Source organism: Triticum dicoccoides, chromosome 2A, assembly GCF_002162155.2.
Source record: "Triticum dicoccoides isolate Atlit2015 ecotype Zavitan chromosome 2A, WEW_v2.0, whole genome shotgun sequence".
NCBI classification, from domain to species: Eukaryota; Viridiplantae; Streptophyta; class Magnoliopsida; order Poales; family Poaceae; genus Triticum; species Triticum dicoccoides.
Genome location: NC_041382.1, coordinates 738974522 through 738997923, shown reverse-complemented (window position 1 = coordinate 738997923; position 23402 = coordinate 738974522). Strand labels below are relative to the sequence as shown.

The window sequence follows — 23402 nt, the reverse complement described above, 5'->3', positions numbered from 1 at the left end:
CTTGCCACACTCTTTTAAATCTAAGTTCGATCCACAACTTGACAAACTAAAATGACAGATCCAGCTATGGATTACCCCATTTGAATATGGAGAACAATATCCTTCTCATTCCAGTCATGACCGAATACAATGTCCCGTTTTGTTTCTCAATCTATATATCTAACTAAATGATACCCTGCGTGTTGTTGTGGTAATTTTCTTAAAAGAAATGTACAATCAGGTGCTACATAGATATACTAGAACTAATAAAAACAAAATGTAAGATTATTCTTGCCTTCCACTTTTTTTTAATGAAGCATAGTACAAAATGATGTATAATGGAGAAAAAAGGTTTATAAAAGAGTGCTATTTTTTTAGAGTGAAGGATCAACAATACACGTATGATCCAAGAGCTACATCGTGCCCATAAGAGCACAAAACTTAGTCCAAGAAATAACTAATGATTTACATGCACTAATTGATATGTGGCATAACAACATTGTGTGCATGGATATAATACGAATGCAAAAATATAACTTATAACTGACATGCATGGCTTGCTGATGTAGCATGGTTGGCTAACAAAATATGTAGTGGTGTGTAGTGAATGTCATAATGATATGCAATGTGATTTAAAATCTGCTTAGAATACGCTAATGCATGTTGCCTAGTAGATGATTCCCATGTGTAGATCGGACGAGATGCTAGTGGATCGAACTAGTAAATGAAATGTCTACAAAAATTTGGATGATGTGAAAGTATACATGTTGAGATAACTAAAAGTACCGAGGATCACTGTATTAGATATATAGGATTAGGATCCAAAATTTTGATGATGTACATTGTTAAAAGGTGTGACATTTCTCGCCAAAAAAGCTGGGAGATTAACATGACTCCTTACTCCTTAGTCAGCTAATTGGATGCTTTAGTTCACCTAAAAGATGCTAAAGTATCCGTGAACCAACATGTAGTTGGATGGTTAGAGGGGCAGTGGTATCCCCAGTCCACCACTCCACTAGGGTTCAAGTCTTGATGCTTGCGTTATTCCTGGATTTATTTCAGGATTTTCAGCGATGTGTTTCCAGTGAGAGGAGACGTCCTTCATAAGGTGAGTGTATGCGTGTATGTATGAGCGCTTGCGTCTGTATTGTGTAAAAAAAGATACTAAACTATCCAGTTTTCCTTTGAGGATGTCACTATTGATAATATTTTTTATTGTTCCTGTATAAAAGAAATGAGTTAAAAGAACAAATCAACATGTCGGGTGAGACGTATTCCAGCACGACCAAACAAACAAATAAGAAAACAACTGATAATTAAGTTGCAAAACCAGACCCATTAAACAAATACAAAGGCGATTTAATTAGGAAAACACGGCATAGGAATCAAAAGGTCCATGGCATGCAATTGGATCCATGAAATTGAACCTTGGTTTCATTCATGAATAATTTTAACATGCCCCCCGATGATCTAAAAAAGAGGTGCATGGTAGTACATGCAAGATAATTTCTCCATTTCTATCGCGGGTAGATTCAAAGTGTAGTGCATGCATTGTTTTGTCCGGTATATCTATTTATGTGCCAGTATGTCTCTTCTTCAGAATTTATTGCATCCATGTGCAATGTTGCAAATGTTACCCGCTGATAGGACGAGGTGGATTGAGCTTTTGATGGGATAGTATCGATTTTTGTTGGGGAGGACTATGAAGATCCGACTACACCGTACATTCGATGGTGTTTCTTTGAAACTGGTAGACCAAGTCCGGTATGGTTATTAGCGGTGTTGGAAACATAGTCCTCATCACGAAGTTCAATCCCTTATCCCTGCATGCAACCAAAGAACTGCCAAGATTTTGAGATATGCAATCTTGCGGATATGGATTGAAATACTTGATTAACACAATGGGGTTCTGGTGGCGTATAGTACATGAGGTCTCTCCGACTCTCATGTCTATGGAAAATAGTAGAAAACAAAAAAAAACTCAATCAAACAAAACTGGCACCCTAACTCGACGCCCTAAGGATGGCATTTAAGGAGGGACAAGTGGGAGATTCGGCCAGCCCAAGGAGGACGGGTTGAACCCAACTGTAAGTCTCTTCTCTGTAAAAACGTGTTATAAAAACTGAATGTAGTATTGTGCTCCGAAAATACATAAGATGGTCCAAAACTAAGATGGTGCAATACCCTACTACTGGAAAACTGTTTTTTAGGGGTGGAAAACTGTTTTTTTAGGGGTGGAAAACTGTTTATAGGTGCGACATCACCAGTGCAAGCTTGCAATTGGACCCACCACTATTAATCTAGCCAATTACCAGTTGCGGCCGCAAAATCCTGAAAGCCAGTGGTAATACTAGTGGCGGGCGACAAAACACACCGTCACTCATAACTTCCCACCAATTTAAGCGTCACCCAAACTTAGAAGTGTTGTGGCTGCAAATTCCTGCCTGACACCGTACATCGCATGCCAATGGCAGGCTAGATTTTCTGTCCACCGCTGGTAATCAAGGCCCAGATTTGGCACCAGATTAGTCGTGGGCCCAAACTACATACGGCGGGTCAGTTCATCTACTACCTAAAGGAAGAGAGGGGCAGATCCAAACAATCACACCGATCCATCATCAAGATTTAATGGCCCATAATCCTTGTATGTTTAACACTGCAAACCACGGATCAAGCCGTTGCAATCCATCGATCACTAATTTGCCCCGCCGTTCCAAAATAAAACCGCTACCCGCACGACCGCACGACCTCTCGCCCCCTCCTCCTCCTCCCGCGCCCTTCTATCCAGACACTCGGCCCCCCGCCGCCGCGCCAGCTCGCCCCCCTCCCCTCTCTCCCGACGCCCACCCCAACCTGCCGCGCTCCTGCTCCCTGCCCCAACGCAATCCTTCAACGGCAAAATCTCTAGCGCACGAGAGGAGTACGTGAGGCAATGGAGGTGGCGGCGGCGGGCTTATGACGAACATGAGCCTGCTGCGGCTATAGTGGTGCGTGCTAGGTGCGGTGGCCGGGGTCATCTTGTTCGCCACGCTCCGCTACATGCCGGCCGTCGGCAGCGGTGCGGCCCTCTCCACCACCTCCGCCCTCGCCACCGCAGCGGCGCCTGCCGGAGTCGTGGCGGGCAAGCACAAGAAGAGCAAGGGCATGGAGCCGGCGAAGGTGGTGACGAAGCCGATGGAGGTGGTGGTGTTCAACTTCGGCGACTCCAACTCGGGCACTGGCGGGGTGGCGGCGATAAGGGGGCTCTACATCACGCCGCCGGCGGGGCGCGCGCCTTCTTCCACCACGACTTCATCTGTGAGTGCCTTCCCGTTCCCCTGCCCTCTCCTTCCGCCACCAATTAAGCAGAAATTAGTTTTGAGAAAATTTAGTGATGAAAAGTTTAGTCAATTGGTTTTGTTATTCATGTGATAATTAGCTATAGTTGGTCACATTTGGAATAGTTTGCAGAATCGGAAGCGTGTTGACGGTTTGCAGAACTGGAAGCATGTTGAAGTTTGCAATAGTTGCCGGCTGGTGGCTACTTATGTGTTTTTTGAGAAACGCGTGACAGATCGGTGGAAGACAAGTTCACGCAGGCCATGCAGAATTCTTCCTCGGTTACATCATGTGCTCCACGCAAGATGCCAACTGCTCCCTCGGCTACAAGTTTCTTGCTTTGTACCTTGGTAAGTAGTCTGCTGTCATGATGCAACAACAGGAAACAGTTGCTCCTTGTTCAGTCATAAATTATATTCTAAAAGGATTACCAGCGTATTAGTGATTCTAGTTTAATCTTCGGCAATTTAGTCTGAAGTGTTTGGAATTAAATGTTCAGTTTTTTGTTACAATATCATTCACGTAATTCATTGAATTTTGAGCTCCTACCAACTACCGCTACATCCAATTCTCAGCTAGAATGAACACTTGCTAATACAAACTAAAGTTAGTAACTTATTAGCATACATACGGGAGATATACTTGCTGACAACGTTTTTGCGTGCTGCTCTTGGGCGACCTGGCCATTATATGCATCCACAGTTCCACACAATTCAAGTTTATATTCTGGATGGATGTTGATCCACCAACCTGGTAGTAATGGTATAGATAAATTTGGTGTTTTACTTCTGTCCGAACAGCATATTCCTACCATTCATTAGTTGTTATCTTTGTGTGGTTTGACAAAAAAAGTAGAGATAGGCAGATAAGTGAAAGACCGTGCTTGTTGATGACTCAATGTGTGTTCGTGCTTTATTACATTAACATATGCAAGTTGATTCTTGTGTACCTGTCTAAGTCTTGCCTGTTGCAAAAATCTTCCTTTGCTGCAAATATTGTCATTGTCCTCCCCATTCTCCAGGTAAATATCTAGGACGAGAATACCAAGGTTTGACGTGCATGCTTCAAGGCTGATAGCAGCACCTTGCTTCTTATTTTCTAGGGTCAGGCCGGGTCAATGCTATTTGTGATCCATATGCCGGGTTTTAGCTTATCAACTTGACAGATGTATGCAGTCACATCCCCATTTCCTCATTCTCTAATTATTTGGACCAGTTTCTAAACTTCTGATCGATTAATTTATTGCATTACATAGTGTCGAGGATGCTCAAGGATTAGAAGTTAAACTTTTTATTATTGCAAGTGCATCTTATCTATGAAGCTAATATACCTTTTAGTTTCTTACATAGTGTTGCAGCCAATCCCGTTGGCAACCGCTAGCACCCTCCCTGACACCCACACAACAAGGTAAATCGCGGCCTCCTCTGCCAGGTATGACCCCTCCTCTCTCTTTATCTTGATGTTGTTAGATTGATTCATCATGATATGACATTTTAACTAAGGATTAGACAACAATTATTCTTCTATATGGGATTTTTTGGTGTAACTACAATATTTTACAAGATGAATCATTCTTGCATAGTAATCTCAGGGCATAGTTGTATTTAGATAAGTGTGTAATGTCCAGTTAATATTGTAAAATTTGGTGTTTTTCTGTTCCTCTTTCTCCGCTTTTCTTGCTGCATTGGTCATGATTTCTGTTGCTTTCTGACATTTCAATTTACAAAACTATTACACAAGTATGTATATGCGCAATGGACATACATGGAACTTCCCATCTTTAGCAAAGTCTGTGCGTTTATATCATTTTCAATCTTGACATAAAGAATGCTCAAGACATGATCAAAATATTTTTATAAATTAGTGAATTAATAAGCTAGACTATAAGGTGCTCAACTGCTCATCTGAATTGCTTGATCGGTTTTTGTAAACTTCAAAATAAGAGTTGACAACTAATTATGTCCATGTGTCGTAGAACACTCATTTTGCATGGATAATTTTTAGTTTATCATGAATTCTAATGATAGTGCCAACTCCATTTCTTCTATTTTTTTCAGCCAATCAGGAAGTAATTATATATAACTGTGGTTAGGCATTAGGTTGCAGTGATCATTGAGTTGTCGAGGATGAAGTGGGAGGCGTCATCTGCCCAAGCCATCAGGTAGTCCTATGCTTAGGTTTTTTGTTCCTTGGCGTTGGTACTAATTATGATGATCTCAGTGCCGACAAGCAGTTATTGGGCTCTTCCCTCTATTCGAATGATAATTTCTTGATTTGGAGTTTAGTAGTGCCATGGGCTGCTGGATGTGTAATAATGTTACACAAACTGTCACCATATTAAAAGTTTAGTTTCACTCTTTAATGTAAATCCTAAATTGCCTTTTCCTTATATTGAAAAACTCCTGGATGATTTTTGTTTAAGAGCAGAACTTCGTGAATGGAAGAGGTTATGAAGTTTTCTCATATATTCTGGTTTCGGAAACAAAATAAGTAAGTCCAATCTGCGTGACCTTCATGTCCATAACGGGGGTGATATAGTCAATGGCTCTTTTCACTTGTTCATTTCATAATAGCTATGGAGTAATGTGGTGCACACTATACTCAATTAAATTGGAAATAATTTGTAATCTACATTAACATATTGCTTCAGTGATTATCAGTGTGTGCTTTGCCATGCCAGATAAGTGAGAAAGACCGTCGCTTGGTGTAGTGTAGGCCAAGGTGGAAGCGACTACTCACACATCTCTCTACGCTTATTTCATATGAAATGTTATTAACAGTTGATTTTCCTATTGCCATCTATTATTTGCTGTTTGTTTGTAGTTGATTTTCCTATTGCCGTCTATTATTTGTTGTTTGTTTGTAGATACGAATACGATGCGCCAATTGTAGTTGTTGACAGTGAGTACAATACCAATATATTGTGATGTTGAAGAGGATATATATCTAAGATGTTTACAAGATAAGTGAAAACCATTATTTTTCAAGTGATGTTGATGTATGGGGGCAGGCACAAATTGAAACTTTGCTAAATCTGATTTTTTTAGACGATTTAATCTGATTTCTAAAACTGTTCTTGAGCCAAATAAAGTAAATGGTCTTTTTACATAGCTTCAGTTCTACTTGATGAATTTATGATAGTCGAGAAGCACATTGAATAGGATATATGACATTAGCATGTTGCTACAAAGTTTTGCTCTAAAGTTATCATATTAGATATGATGAAGTAATCGATGTGCATACAAATATCGATCCACATTTATGATTCATTATCCTTGTGTGAAAATTCATTCATCTATACTTCTCTTTAAAAGGGGAAACAAATGTTGTGATACATTTGGTTGCATTGAAATGCTAAAATTCGTGAGCTCATATATTCGCATGAGACAGTGGTGGGTAAGATGCCTAAAATGCTGATGTGATACATGTAAGAGAGAAATCTTATGATTTAGGCAAGTTTGTGAAGTGGTACATCTCATCAAGATTAAACTTGCAAGTCCATGGATATATTTCAAATCATTGCACATGTAGAATTACAAGTAGCTATGTGTAGATTGAAATTATAATCTCCATGTATTAAAACTTATTCTAAAGAGACGTGCATTGCACGTGCAATCGTACTAGTGGAAAGAAAATCTTATATGACCAGGTCTCATGCTTCCAAACGAACAACCCAATCTATCGTGTGACACGTGTTCGTGAATCTTCAAGCGACCAGCGTAACCGTGATTCATCGTTATCATTAATTCCTTTCCAACAGAAATTAATCCGGACCCTTCCAAATTGGATTGCCCAGCCCGCCGCTTGTGGCTGGCTTAGGGCCTGTTTGGTTTCAAATAAGTCACCAACTTATAAGTCGAAAAGTGAAAAAAATGACTTATTTTGCCAAACAGACCCAACTTATAAGTCACCCCAACTTATAAGTCATAAGTTGCTCCACCCCAACTTAAAACTTATAAGTCACCCTCTTTTGCATGGGTCCCACCATCTTTACATAAAAAAGCAAGGTGGGAAGATGTGCTCAGATGACTTATAAGTCAGGTGACAACCAAACATGCATGACTTATAAGTCACTGGTTTTAAGTCACCTGACTTATAAGTCAGGTGACTTATTGGAACCAAACAGGCCCTTAGTCGCTGCTCCATCTTGCCGCCCAAGTTTGGTGAGCTCGCAGGTGAACGACCCTCACACCCCTAGTACCGCGAGGGGCAGATGAGGAGTAGGTGTTAAGATTATCATATCCCATAGAATCTGCTGTAGTCAATGCTTGATCTGTAGTTAATAGTCTCCATGTATAGATGATCCTATGTGCTGTTATATCAATGTAACACCTCAGATGTAACTTTCCCAATTTGTACTCCAACTCTTGCCGTTTCCGGCGTTAAGTTATTTTATTTTCTCGGGTTCGGGTTTTTGTCTCCGTGTGTTGTTGCCATTGTCATGCATATCATATCATGTCATCATGTGCATTGCATTTGCATACGTGTTCGTCTCATGCATTCGAGCATTTTCCCCGTTGTCTGTTTTGCATTCCGGCGCTTCGTTCTCCTCCGGTGGTCATTTCTACCTTTCTTTCGTGTGTGGGGATTAAACATTTCCGGATTGGACCGAGACTTGCCAAGTGGCCCTGGTTTACTACCGGTAGACCGCCTGTCAAGTTTCGTATCATTTGGACTTCGTTTGATACTCCAACGGTTAACCGAGGGACCGAAAAGGCCTCGTGTGTGTTGCAGCCCAACACCCCTCCAATTTGGCCCAAAACCCACCTAACCCTTCTCCATCATCTAGAGCGTTCGATCACGATCGCGTGGCCGAAAACCGCACATCATTTGGACTCTCCTAACTCCTCCTACCTATAAAAAGGCATCCCATCTCGAAATTCCGGATCAAACCCTACCCTAACCTTCCCCTCGCGCCGCCGGACGTTTCCCCTCCATCGGACGGACATGTCCGCCACCATCTCCGCCACCACGTGGCGCCTCCTGGTTCGCTGAGGCGCCGACCCCACATCGCCACGCCTCCCCGCCGCCCGGCCCGCCGAGGTCCGTAGCGGGCCCCCACGGGCCCAGTCGCCGCCACCCGCACCCGGCGTGCCCGCGCCGCCCCGCTCCGCCGCGCCGTCCCGTCGTCCGCGGCCGCCTCTCCCCGCCGACTGGTCGCCGCTCCACCGGCGCCGCCTCCGCGCTGACCCCGCGTCAAGTCCGGCCACCGTGTTCCCTCTTCTCCGACAAGTCCGGCAAGAACTCCGGCGAGGACGGCGTCGAACCTCGATCCGCGTGCCCAGATCTGAGATCCAAAAATATTAGGGTTGACCCTGTTTTCTTCCCAAGTCCCCGATATTTTTGCTCATGTTCATAGCATCGTATCTCCGCATCCGTAGCTCCGTTTTTGGCATATAGCATATCAAAATGTTCATCTCAGAGAGTACATCATTTCATTCCATTGCATCATTTTCATTTGAGTTCATCTTGATGCCCGAAATGCTGTTAGAAGAGGGCTACTTGAGTTAATTGTCAGATCTGCTACTCCATTTGCATATTTGTCATTTTTGCCATGATTATTGTGTGCATGATATGCCCATGAGCTCTACATATGTTTTGTTAAGGGTTTTGCCATCTTTCTAGAGGTGCAACCCATGTATTTTTGTGATGTGTGTGGTGACTAGCACGAGCTTGCAAAGTGGTGCACTTGGTAATGCTGATTTCAGGAACTTAGCAATTCCACTAAGTCCTTGGGCTGTTTATTTCATATGGCCATATGTTCATGTTGTTTCCTAGAGATCCGTGCCTCTTTTGTGGATGATCAGTAAGGATGTTTTGTTAATCTTGTAGTGCTCTATCCATCCATGTCTTTTTTTGCAATTATGGAGCACCCTAGCTTGAGTCAATCGAGCTCTACTTTTGCTACTTTGTGAATCTGGGCAGATTGTCTACTTGTTAGCGATTTTGCCGATGATGTTATAGTTGATCCGTGCATGCTATGCTATTGTTCTTGCCATGTCTAGCTTGTATTTTGTGTATTCTTGATGGGTGTATGCTTAGATTGTCATGACTTGCTCCGTAGTGAATGCATCGAGCTCGTAAACATGCCTACTTGATATTTGTTTCAGCATGTGCCAGTTTTTCACTAAGTCTGAAAACTGATTATGTTTTTGCCATGTTCACATGCTTGCAATTGTATTTTCTGATCCCTTTTGGCTCAAGGTCACTAAGGGACTTTTGTTAATCTCTTTGAGTAGCTCCATGCCATGCTTTATTTTGCCATGTTCAGGTCCTATAGCATGTAGTTTTGTTGCTCCGAAGAGGGCTACCTGATCTGAAATTCCAGACAAGTGTTAATTTCACTAAGTCTGACATCTGTTTGCCATATGCATTTTCGCCATGCTTGTTTGAACCTGTTAATGGATGATTTGGCCGTAGCTCAGTGGTAGACTTTTGTTAAGCATCTTGAATGCATCCCTGCCATGTATTTTGTTGTTATGTTTGGGTGCTATAGCATGTTCATCTCATTGCATTTAAATGGCTACTTGCTGTAAATCGCAGACCGGTGTCATATTTGTTTTGCTTGCCATTTCCAAACCGTAACTCCGATTCCGACGTTCTTTATATCGTTTTCAAGCGATTTCATCTCATCTTTCCAGTGGCACACTTGGATTTCCAAGTTGAGGCCAGGATCTTGCATTTCCTGTCATATCTTGCATATGCATCCCGCATCGCATCCCGCATAGCATACCATCCTTGCATCATATTGTTTGACCCTTGCACGTGGTTGATTGTATCCTTGTTGCTTGTTTGTCTTGTTTGGGTAGAGCCGGGAGACGAGTTCGCTAACGAGGAGCCCGTTGAGTTTGCTTTCGAGGATCCAGTCAACTCTGACAACTTTGCAGGCAAGATGATCATACCCTCGAAATCTCTACTATCTTTGCTATGCTAGATTTGCTCACTCTTTTGCTATGCCATTGCTACGATGTCTACCACTTGCTTTCAAGCCTCCCAAATTGCCATGTCAAACCTCTAACCCACCATGTCCTAGCAAACCGTTGATTGGCTATGTTACCGCTTTGCTCAGCCCCTCTTATAGCGTTGCTAGTTGCAGGTGAAGATTGGAGGCTGTTCCTTGTTGGAACATTTATTTACTTGTTGGGATATCATTATATTATCTTGTTATCTTAATGCATCTATATACTTGGTAAAGGGTGGAAGGCTCGGCCTCTCGCCTAGTGTTTTGTTCCACTCTTGCCGCCCTAGTTTCCGTCATATCGGTATTATGTTCCCGGATTTTGCGTTCCTTACGCGGTTGGGTTATAATGGGAACCCCTTGATAGTTCACCTTGATTAAAGCTTTTCCAGCAATGCCCAACCTTGGTTTTACCATTTGCCACCTAGCCTCTTTTTCCCTTGGGTTTCCGGAGCCCGAGGGCCATCTTATTTAAACCCCCCGGGCCAGTGCTCCTCTGAGTGTTGGTCCAACCTAGAGCCCCTTGCAGCGCCACCTCGGGGAAACTCGAGGGCTGGTTTTAGTTGTACGGATTGCTTATCCGATTGTTCCCTGAGAACGAGATATGTGCAGCTCCTATCGGGATTTGTCGGCACATTCGGGCGGTGTTGCTGGTCTTGTTTTAACCTGTCGAAGTGTCTTGAAGAACCGAGGTACCGAGTCTAATCGGAACGTCTCGGGAGGAGGTCTATTCCTTCGTTGACCGTGAGAGCTTCTCACGGGCTAAGTTGGGACTCCCCTGCAGGGATTTGAACTTTCGAAAGCCGTGCCCGCGGTTATGGGCAGATGGGAATTTGTTAATGTCCGGTTGTAGATAACTTGAACCTTAACTTATTTAAAATGAATCAACTGAGTGTGTTACCGTGATGGCCTCTTCTCGGCGGAGTCCGGGAAGTGGACACGGTGTTGGAGTAATATTTGCGCAGGTTGCTCTCTAGTTTCTTGCTCGCGCTTTGCCTCCTCTTTTCGCTCTCTTTTGCGAACAGGTTAGCCACCATATATGCTAGTCGCTTGCTGCAGCTCCACTTATATTTACCTTGCCTTACCTATAAGCCTAAATAGTCTTGATCGCGAGGGTGCGAGATTGCTGAGTCCTTGTGGCTCACAGATTACTATTACCCCAGATGCAGGGCCTGATGATTCCGCTCCAGGTGACGCGCTCGAGCTCAAGTGGGAGTTCGACGAGGACTCTCAACGTTACTATGTTTCCTTTCCTGATGATCAGTAGTGGTGCCCAGTTGGGGGTGATCGGGACCGTGTCGCATGTTGGGTTATCTTTTATTTTGGCATCGTAGTCGGGCCATGAGTGTTTGGATGATGTAATGTTATTTATGTACCTTGATTGACGTGGCGAGTGTAAGCCAACTATGTTATCCCCCCTTTATTATTATATTACATGGGATGTTGTAAAGATTACCTTACTTGCGACATATGCCTTCAAGGCGATTATGTCTCTAAGTCGTGCCTCGACACGTGGGAGCTATAGTCGCATCGAGGGTGTTACAAGTTGGTAATCAGAGCCTTCCCCGACCTTAGGAGCCCCATTGCTTGATCGTTATTAGCGGCCGAGTTGTGTCTAGAAAAATGTTTTGAGTCATTTAGGAATTACATATCGGAGAGTTTAGGAATTATTTTTACTTCCCAGTCTCCTCATCGCTCTGGTAAGGCATCCTGACGTAGAGTTTTGACTCTTCTCTTCTCAAATTTCACTAAAAAATTTTAGGATCACGCGGGTATCTTGGAATCGTTCCGATGGTTTTAGGATGAGAACATTGTCTTGGTGCCTCCTGTCAGGGGTTTTGTGGAAGTGTCCCGGGGAGTTGAGCTCTGAGGTTTTGTCGTCATAATTTTATCGTTGCAGTTCTGGAATACCTGAGTTTAGTACGCCGACATCGAAAATCTCTTTTATGCAGTTCATTGGTGAGATAACCTCGACGCCACCTAGTACTGGGGTGGGAGTTCGGGAGTATCGCCATAACTTGTATAACGGATGCTTTTCGAAGGTTGAGGTAGATGGTTTTCGAAGTTTTTCTCGGTTATGTGTTGAAAGATGGATACAGCTGGATGTAGGATTTGCTAGATTTGGGTGAGATATTATGCTTCCCCTGTATCCCCAACACCTGATTGCATAACCGGAAAGGTTCGAGAATTTCATAGGTGGGAATTCTAGTAGCTCTAGTTCTTCTTCCACGGATATTGGTTTGAGATTGGGATTTCTTACCGATTATTCGTTCTTGATCCGTACCTTGTGGATTTATTTCTCTACCTAAATTCTAAGTGGCTTCTCAATTTATGGATATGTGACCATTTCAAGAGGAATGCATTCGTTCATTTTGTTCGGATGTGAAGACTATATGTTGCAATTTTCATTCCATTGGATTCAACTCCATTTATCTGTCTATGTGCTAATGGATGTCAACCTCTTCAGGATGGCTCCTCCAACGCGCACGACTCCGAATCCTGATCCGCCACCACCTCCACCTCCTCCGGGGGCATGGCAAGTTGTGATGGCCGCAACCAATGCAAACACACAGTTGATCATGCAAATTCTTCAAGACCGCAATCAAGGCAACCAGGGGAACCAAGGCAACAATCAGAATCACTTTGCTACACTCAACCAGTTCCTTGCTAATGGGCCAAAGACTTTCAGCAATTGTGTTGAGGCAACCGATGCTGACGATTGGCTTGTGGATCTGTGCAAGCATTTCGAGTGTAGTAACGTCAGGCCTGAGGACTTCGTCAAGTTCGCTTCCTTCCAACTCAAAGATCAAGATGCAGAATGGTTCCAGCAGTACAAGGATTCCAGAGGTGGACGTGTTATCACTTGGGATGAATTTCGTCAAGATTTCAGAGCTCACCATATTCCCCAGAGCGTGGTTGAAAGCAAGCATGAGGAATTCCGCAACCTGAAGCAAGGCTCTTTGTCTGTCTATGACTACAACAAGTTGTTTCAGAAGCTCGCCCGCTTTGCCAAGCAGGACGTACCTAATGAGAAGAGCATGATATACCAGTTCAGGGGTGGTCTTAGAGAAGAAATTCAGCCAGCTCTTGTTCTCTTTGAGCCCTTGAGGTACGATGAGTTCTACAACATGGCATTGAAGCAAGAGGCTGCTCAGTTGAGGTGTGATGCTTCCAAGAAGCGAGTCAGAGATGCTACTCCTTCTTCCTCTACTCAAGTGGCCAAGCAGCAGAAGTATTGGCTTCCTCCTCCTCCGTTCCGTCAGCCGTATCAGCAGAAGAGCAAAGGTGGCACTGGTTCTTCCCACCCACCCAACCCTGGCTTTTAGAACAAGACTTCGTCTCAACCTCCAAGATCGAGTGCTCCGTACCACCGTCCGCTTTCAGAGGTGACGTGCAACAAGTGCCAACGGAAGGGTCACTATGCCAACAAGTGTTTCAACCAGAGGCGTCTTCCTCCACCTCCTCCTGTGAGATCGGCAAGTACAGCTGTGGTCAAGCATAACCCCAAGTCCATCAAGGTCAACTTGCTGAATGCAGCTCAGGCAGAGGACTCGCCAGATGTCATCATGGGTAACCTTCCTGTTAATGATATTCCTGCAAAATTTCTTTTCGACACTGGTGCATCGTATTGTTTCATCTCGAGACCTTTTGTATCTAAGCATGATTTTGTTACTCAAGTGTTGCCGAAACCGTTGGCTATTGTCTCTCCGGCCCGTCAAATGACATCTCGAGTATGCGTTCCGGATGTCACAATCACTTTGGGTGACTATAAGTTCTTGTCTTCTCCAAATGTTCTGGGTGACTCGGATATTGATCTTATTCTCGGAATGGATTGGCTTTCTAAGCACAAGGCTCAGCTTGATTGTGCAGCCAGACAGATTCAATTGACTCATTCGTCTGAGGATGTAATTGTCTTTGCCGCTCGTGATGATACCATCCGTCTGTTTTCTCTCAATGAGAAGGGTGAATTGGATGCTATCTCCCAAATTCCAGTCGTTTGCGAATATCAAGACGCCTTTCTAGAAGAGCTTCCAGGAATGCCTCCGCACCGGCCAGTTGAATTTGTTATTGATCTTGAGCCCGGCACGGAACCTGTGTGCAAGCGTCCTTACAAGCTCGGACCTGAAGAGTTGAAGGAGCTGAAGAAGCAACTCGATATTCAAGAGAAAATGGGTCTCATCCGGCCTAGTTCTTCTCCATGGGGTTGTGGTGTTCTTTTTGTGAAGAAGAAGGATGGAACGGACCGACTCTGTGTTGATTACCGTCCATTGAACAGGAAGAGCATCAAGAACAAATACCCACTTCCCAACATCAACGAGCTGTTCGAACAACTCAAAGGTGCCCAAGTATTCTCCAAGCTTGATCTCCGTATGGGTTATCATCAGATTCAAATCCGTGAGCAAGATATTCCCAAGACAGCTTTCAGGACAAGCTATGGTTCATATGAATACACTGTCATGTCTTTTGGCCTCGTCAACGCTCCTCCGACGTTCTCTCGCATGATGAACTTCATCTTCAACGCCTACACCAATGACTTCGTTTTGGTCTATCTCGACGACATTCTGGTTTTCTCGAAGAATAAGGAAGATCATGCGAAGCACTTGCGTTTGGTGCTTGATAAGCTAAGGGAACACAAGTTCTACGCCAAGTTCTCCAAGTGTGAATTTTGGCTCGATGAGGTTCTTTATCTTGGTCATATCATCTCTGCCAAGGGCATTGCCGTGAATCCTGAGAAGGTGTCTGCAATTGTGAATTGGGAACCTCCTCAGAACGTGAAGCAACTCCGTAGCTTCCTCGGTCTCGCAAGCTATTGTCGAAGATTCGTTGAAAACTTTTCTAAGATCGCGAAGCCTCTCTCAAATCTTCTCCAGAAGCATGTCAAGTACGTTTGGTCTCCGAAGTGTGACATTGCTTTCAACACTTTGAAAGAGAAATTGATCACTGCTCCAGTTCTGACTCCGCCTGATGAATCCAAACCGTACGAGGTCTTTTGTGATGCCTCTCTCCAAGGTCTTGGCGCAGTATTGATGCAAGAGAAGAAAGTTGTTGCTTATACCTCTCGCCAATTGGAGCCCAATGAGAAGAACTACCCCACTCATGATCTCGAGTTGGCGGCAGTTGTGCATGCTCTTTTGACTTGGAGACATCTCTTATTGGGAAGAAAAGTGGACATTTTCACTGATCACAAGAGTCTCAAGTACATCTTCACTCAGCCTAATCTCAACCTCAGGCAAACTCGATGGGTCGAAATGATTCAAGAGTATAATCTGACTATCGAGTATACTCCAGGCAAGGCCAATGTGGTTGCTGACGCATTGATCAGGAAGGCTTATTGCAACAGTCTGATTCTCAAGCCTTATCAACCCGAGCTTTGTGAAGCTTTCCGCAAACTTAATCTGCAAGTTGTTCCTCAAGGTTTCCTCGCCAACCTTCAAGTCTCTCCTACCTTGGAAGACCAGATTCGCCAAGCCCAGCTTCTTGATGCGATGGTGAAAAAGGTGAAGATTGGGATTGCCAAGAGTCAACCCAAGTACAAGTGCTACCGCCTTGATGACAAGGACACTCTCTTCTTCGAGGATCGTATTGTTGTACCCAAAGGTGACCTTCGTAAAGTGATCATGAACGAGGCTCACAATTCTCTCCTCTCCATCCACCCTGGTAGTACGAAGATGTATCAGGACCTTAAGCAGGCTTATTGGTGGACTCAAATGAAGCGCGAGATTGCTCAATTCGTGAATGAATGTGATGTCTGCAGAAGAGTAAAGGCAGAACACCAAAGGCCAGCTGGTCTCCTCCAACCTCTTGCCATTCCAGAATGGAAGTTTGACCATATTGAGATGGACTTCGTGACTGGGTTTCCAAAGTCCAAGCGTGGCAATGATGCTATATTCGTTGTCATCGACAAACTCACCAAAGTGGCTCACTTTCTGCCTATCAAAGAGTCAATCACTGCAGCTCAATTGGCGGAACTCTATACCTCTCGAATTGTCTCTCTGCACGGTATTCCTCAAGTGATCTCTTCAGACCGTGGCAGCATTTTTACCTCCAAGTTTTGGGATTCTTTTCAGAAGGCCATGGGCACCAACATCCGCTTCAGCACAGCTTTCCATCCTCAAACTAGCGGTCAAGTCGAGCGTGTCAACCAGATTCTTGAAGATATGCTCAGGGCTTGTGTGATCTCCTTCGGCATGAAGTGGGAGGATTGTCTTCCTTATGCTGAATTCTCCTACAACAACAGTTTTCAAGCAAGTTCGGGCAAGGCCTCATTTGAAATTCTGTATGGCAGGAAGTGCCGTACCCCTCTCACCTGGTCTGAAACCGGTGAACGTCAGCTTTTGGGTAATGACTTAATCACAGAGGCAGAGGAAATGTGCAAAGTCATTCACGAAAACCTCAAAGCAGCCCAATCCCGCCAGAAGAGCTACTATGACAGTAAGCATCGTGATTTGGCTTTCGAAATCGGAGATCATGTTTACCTCCGCGTCTCTCCTATGAAAGGTACTCGTCGCTTCGGTATCAAAGGGAAGCTTGCCCCTAGATACATGGGACCTTTCAAGATTGTCAGCAAGAGAGGCGATCTCGCCTATCAACTCGAGCTTCCTTCAAACTTTGCAAATGTTCATGATGCGTTCCATGTCTCTCAGCTCCGAAAGTGCTTCAAGACTCCTAACCGCACCGTCAACTTCGAGGACATTGAGCTCCAAGAAGATCTTTCCTATCGTGAGCACCCCATTGCTATTCTTGAAGAGACAAAACGCAAGACTCGCAATAAGTCAATCAAATTCCTCAAAGTCAAGTGGTCACACCATTCCGACCGTGAAGCTACCTGGAACGCGAGGATCACCTCTGTTCTGAGTACCCGGCGTTCTTTCAGTCCTAGATCTCGGGACGAGATCCTTTCATAGTGGTGGAGTGTTGTAACACCCCAGATGTAACTTTCCCAATTTGTACTCCAACTCTTGCCGTTTCCGGCGTTAAGTTATTTTATTTTCTCGGGTTCGGGTTTTTGTCTCCATGTGTTGTTGCCGTTGTCATGCATATCATATCATGTCATCATGTGCATTGCATTTGCATACGTGTCCGTCTCATGCATTCGAGCATTTTCCCCGTTGTCCGTTTTGCATTCCGGCGCTTCGTTCTCCTCCGGTGGTTATTTCTAACTTTGTTTCGTGTGTGGGGATTAAACATTTCCGGATTGGACCGAGACTTGCCAAGCGGCCTTGGTATACTACCGGTAGACCGCTTGTCAAGTTTCGTATCATTTGGACTTCGTTTGATACTCCAACGGTTAACCGAGGGACCGAAAAAGCCTCGTGTGTGTTGCAGCCCAACACCCCTCCAATTTGGCCCAAAACCGACCTAACCCTTCTCCATCATCTAGAGCGTTCGATCACGATCGCGTGGCCGAAAACCGCACCTCATTTGGACTCTCCTAACTTCTCCTACCTATAAAAAGGCATCCCCTCCGAAATTCCGGATCAAACCCTACCCTAACCTTCCCCTCGTGCCGCCGGACGTTTCCCCTCCACCGGACAGGCATGTCCGCCACCATCACCGCCGCCACGTGGCGCCTCCTGGTTCGCTGAGGCGCCGAGCCCCACATCACCGCGCCTCCCCGCCGCCCGGCCCGCCGAGGCCCGTAGCGGGCCCCCACGGGCCCAGTCGCCGCCACCCGCACCCGGCGTGCCCGCGCCGCCCCGCTCCGCCGCGCCACCGCACCGTCCCGTCGTCCGCGGCCGCCTCTCCCCGCCGACCGGTCGCCGCTCCACCGGCGCCGCCTCCGCGCTAACCCCGCGTCAAGTCCGGCCACCGTGTTCCCTCTTCTCCGACAAGTCCGGCAAGAACTCCAGCGAGGACGGCGTCGAACCTCGATCCGCGTGCCCAGATCTGAGATCCAAAAATATTAGGGTTGACCCCATTTTCTTCCCAAGTCCCCGATATTTTTGCTCATGTTCATAGCATGGTATCTCCGCATCCGTAGCTCCGTTTTTGGCATATAGCATATCAAAATGTTCATCTCAGAGAGTACATCATTTCATTCCATTGCATCATTTTCATTTGAGTTCATCTTGATGCCCGAAATGCTGTTAGAAGAGGGCTACTTGAGTTAATTGTCAGATCTGCTACTCCATTTGCATATTTGTCATTTTTGCCATGATTATTGTGTGCATGATATGCCCATGAGCTCTACATATGTTTTGTTAAGGGTTTTGCCATCTTTCCAGAGATGCAACCCATGTATTTTTGTGATGTGTGTGGTGACTAGCACGAGCTTGCAAAGTGGTGCACTTGGTAATGCTGATTTCAGGGACTTAGCAATCCCACTAAGTCCTTGGGCTGTTTATTTCATATGGCCATATGTTCATGTTGTTTCCTAGAGATCCGTGCCTCTTTTGTGGATGATCAGTAAGGATGTTTTGTTAATCTTGTAGTGCTCTATCCATCCATGTCTTTTTTTGCAATTATGGAGCACCCTAGCTTGAGTCAATCGAGCTCTACTTTTGCTACTTTGTGAATCTGGGCAGATTGTCTACTTGTTAGCGATTTTGCCGATGATGTTATAGTTGATCCGTGCATGCTATGCTATTGTTCTTGCCATGTCTAGCTTGTATTTTGTGTATTCTTGATGGGTGTATGCTTAGATTGTCATGACTTGCTACGTAGTGAATGCATCGAGCTCGTAAACATGCCTACTTGATATCTTTTTCAGCATGTGCCAGTTTTTCACTAAGTCTGAAAACTGATTATGTTTTTGCCATGTTCACATGCTTGCAATTGTATTTTCTGATCCCTTTTGGCTCAAGGTCACTAAGGGACTTTTGTTAAGCTCTTTGAGTAGCTCCATGCCATGCTTTACTTTGCCATGTTCAGGTCTTGTAGCATGTAGTGTTGTTGCTCCGAAGAGGGCTACCTGATCTGAAATCCCAGACAAGTGTTAATTTCACTAAGTCTGAGATCTGTTTGCCATATGCATTTTTGCCATGCTTGTTTGAACCTGTTAATGGATGATTTGGCCGTAGCTCAGTGGTAGACTTTTGTTAAACATCTTGAATGCATCCCTACCATGTATTTTGTTGTCATGTTTGGGTGCTGTAGCATGTTCATCTCATTGCATTTAAATGGCTACTTGCTGTAAATCGCAGACCGGTGTCATATTTGTTTTGCTTGCCATTTTCAAACCGTAACTCTGATTCCGACGTTCTTTATATCGTTTTCAAGCGATTTCATCTCATCTTTCCAGTGGCACACTTGGATTTCCAAGTTGAGGCCAGGATCTTGCATTTCCTGTCACATCTTGCATATGCATCCCGCATCGCATCCCGCATAGCATACCATCCTTGCATCATATTGTTTGACCCTTGCACGTGGTTGATTGTATCCTTGTTGCTTGTTTGTCTTGTTTGGGTAGAGCCGGGAGATGAGTTCGCTAACGAGGAGCCCAATGAGTTTGCTTTCGAGGATCCAGTCAACTCTGACAACTTTGCAGGCAAGATGATCATACCCTCGAAATCTCTACTATCTTTGCTATGCTAGATTTGCTCGCTCTTTTGCTATGCCATTGCTACGATGCCTACCACTTGCTTTCAAGCCTCCCAAATTGCCATGTCAAACCTCTAACCCACCATGTCCTAGCAAACCGTTGATTGGCTATGTTACCGCTTTGCTCAGCCCCTCTTATAGCATTGCTAGTTGCAGGTGAAGATTGGAGGCCGTTCCTTGTTGGAACATTTATTTACTTGTTGGGATATCATTATATTATCTTGTTATCTTAATGCATCTATATACTTGGTAAAGGGTGGAAGGCTCGGCCTCTCGCCTAGTGTTTTGTTCCACTCTTGCCGCCCTAGTTTCCGTCATATCGGTATTATGTTCCCGGATTTTGCGTTCCTTACGCGGTTGGGTTATAATGGGAACCCCTTGATAGTTCGCCTTGATTAAAGCTTTTCCAGCAATTCCCAACCTTGGTTTTACCATTTGCCACCTAGCCTCTTTTTCCCTTGGGTTTCCGGAGCCCGAGGGTTATCTTATTTAAACCCCCCCCCCCCCGGGCCAGTGCTCCTCTGAGTGTTGGTCCAACCTAGAGCCCCTTGCAGCGCCACCTCGGGGAAACTCGAGGGCTGGTTTTAGTTGTACGGATTGCTTATCCGATTGTGCCCTGAGAACGAGATATGTGCAGCTCCTATCGGGATTTGTTGGCACATTCGGGCGGTGCTGCTGGTCTTGTTTTAACCTGTCGAAGTGTCTTGAAGAACCGAGGTACCGAGTCTGATCGGAACGTCTCGGGAGGAGGTCCATTCCTTCGTTGACTGCGAGAGCTTCTCATGGGCTAAGTTGGGACTCCCCTGCAGGGATTTGAACTTCCGAAAGCCGTGCCCGCGGTTATGGGCAGATGGGAATTTGTTAATGTCCGGTTGTAGATAACTTGAACCTTAACTTATTTAAAATGAATCAACTGAGTGTGTTACCGTGATGGCCTCTTCTCGGTGGAGTCCGGGAAGTGGACACGGTGTTGGAGTAATGTTTGCGCAGGTTGCTCTCTAGTTTCTCGCTCGCGCTCTGCCTCCTCTTCTCGCTCTCTTTTGCGAACAGGTTAGCCACCATATATGCTAGTCGCTTGCTGCAGCTCCACTTATATTTACCTTGCCTTACCTATAAGCTTAAATAGTCTTGATCGTGAGGGTGCGAGATTGCTGAGTCCCTGTGGCTCACAGATTACTATTACCCCAGATGCAGGGCCTGATGATTCCGCTCCAGGTGACGCGCTCGAGCTCAAGTGGGAGTTTGACGAGGACTCTCAATGTTACTATGTTTCCTTTCCTGATGATCAGTAGTGGTGCCCAGTTGGGGGTGATCGGGACCGTGTCGCATGTTGGGTTATCTTTTATTTTGGCACCGTAGTCGGGCCATGAGTGTTTGGATGATGTAATGTTATTTATGTACCTTGATTGACGTGGCGAGTGTAAGCCAACTATGTTATCCCCCCTTTATTATTATATTACATGGGATGTTGTAAAGATTACCTTACTTGCGACATATGCCTTCAAGGCGATTATGTCTCTAAGTCGTGCCTCGACACGTGGGAGCTATAGTCGCATCGAGGGTGTTACAATCAATCAGAGATTGACCTGATTGATTTTATGCTTGATGTACAAGTCTAGCATCATATAAATTGAGTACATGCCGGTGGATATTCACCAAGGCAATTACCCCAATTCTAGCTATTTTCACATGGTATCAGAGCCTAGTTGATCCACGCCATGACCTCCGCTCAAACCACCTCCATGACCTCACCATCCACTGCATCCGGGACCTCCCTCGCCCTCGAGCAGTTCACCGGCGGCATGCTCGGCACTGGCGGTTCTGTGTTCGCTGGTTCCACCTCATCGGGACTCATCTCGATCTCTACAATGGGATAGATGGTCACCGTGAACTCAATCGCGACAACCACCTGCTATGGAAAGCGCAGGTCGTCCCCATCCTTCGCGGCCACCAAGTTCTTGGCTATGTCGATGGATCGTATCCGGCACCGCCAAAGTCTATCCGCGAGTCAGATGCGGAAGGCGCTCCGATGGTGGACAACGCGACATACACCGTGTGGTACACTTAGGATCAGTTGATCCTCTCCGCGCTCCTCTCAACACTGTCACCTGAGGTCCTGGCGCGGACGCTCGGGCTGGCCTCCTCTGCCGCGGTGTGGTCTGCCGTGGAGCGGATGTTCTCGTCGCACTCACGCACCAAGGTCACGCACATCCGGCGCTAGTTGGCGCTAATCCAGAAGAAGGACATGAGCATGGCTGATTACTACGGCCGTGTGAAAGCTCTCGGAGACCAGCTGGCAGCCATCGGCAGCGCCCTCTCTGATGATGAGATGACAACCTACCTGCTGTCCGGGCTTGATCAGTCGTACGAGTCGTTCACCACCTCTGTCAACCTGCAAGGTGGCAACATGTCGCTGGACGAGCTCTACTCCCACATGCTCGACTACGAGGCACTCCAGGAAGCCGCCAACACCAGCTATCAGATCACTGCCAATGCTGCTAGTCGCGACAATGGCAGAGCAAACCGTGGCCGAGGCCGTGGCAATGGCGGCCGCGGCGGCTACGCTACCCAAGGGGGACGAGGCGGCCCTCCTAATGGAGGAAATCACGGAGGCCAGGGTGTACGCAGGAATGCACCAAGCAACAGGCAACTTGCCAAATCTGCGGGAAGGTTGGTCATTCAGCGTACAAGTGCTACAATCGTTTCGATGCAAGCTACCAGGGAGAAGAGCCACGCCAAGCAAATCACGTCAACACCGGCCATCAGGCCTTTGATCCTGCATGGTACGTGGATTCAGGAGCCACGGACCATATCACTGGCGACCTAGAGAGGCTCAACATCCGGGAAACCTACCATGGCAAGGAACAGGTTCATACGGCTAGCGGATCTGGTATGAAAATCTCTCACATTGGTAATTCTCATATCCATATGCCGCACAATCAATCTTTAGTCTTGAATGATGTTCTTCTTGTTCCACAAACACAAAAAAGCCTTCTCTCCGCTCATCGTCTTACCAATGATAATAATGTATCCGTTGAACTTTTTCCCAATGCTTTTGTTGTTAAGGATCTGGCCTCGAGGAAGGTACTAGCTCGCGGGGGGGCCAGTGAAGAAGGTCTCTACCCAGTTTATGGCAGGCGTCCGAGTCAACATAGGATGGCCTTGTCTGTCTCCGTCAAGCCAAGTTACTCTCGGTGGCACTGTCGCTTGGGCCACCCGTCGTCCGCCGTCGTCGATCATGTCATCAATCGTTTTGGTCTCCCTTATGGAGACATAAGAAATAAAACTTCAGTTTGTGACGCATGCCAACAAGGGAAAAGCCATCATCTACCCTTTTCTCGTTCCAATAAAGTGTCTTCAGTTCCTTTAGAACTCGTTTTTTCTGATGTTTGGGGGCCTGCGTGCCTCTCATCAGGAGGTTTCAAATATTATGTTAGTTTTGTCGACGACTTTAGCAAGTTTACTTGGCTGTTTTGTCTTCAGAATAAAAAAGATGTTGAACAAATTTTTCTTCAGTGGCAAGCTCATGTTGAACGATTACTGAATCGTAAAGTTCTGCAGGTCCAATCCGACTGGGGTGGGGAATACCAAAAAGTTCATCCTTTCT

The 23402-nt window shown here is 45.6% G+C and overlaps 1 pseudogene; it reads left to right on the top strand.

Moving 5' to 3' along the window:
• Window positions 1-2943: 2943 nt before the first annotated feature.
• On the top strand, window positions 2944-22016 carry LOC119358264 (annotated as a pseudogene).
• Window positions 22017-23402: the final 1386 nt, after the last annotated feature.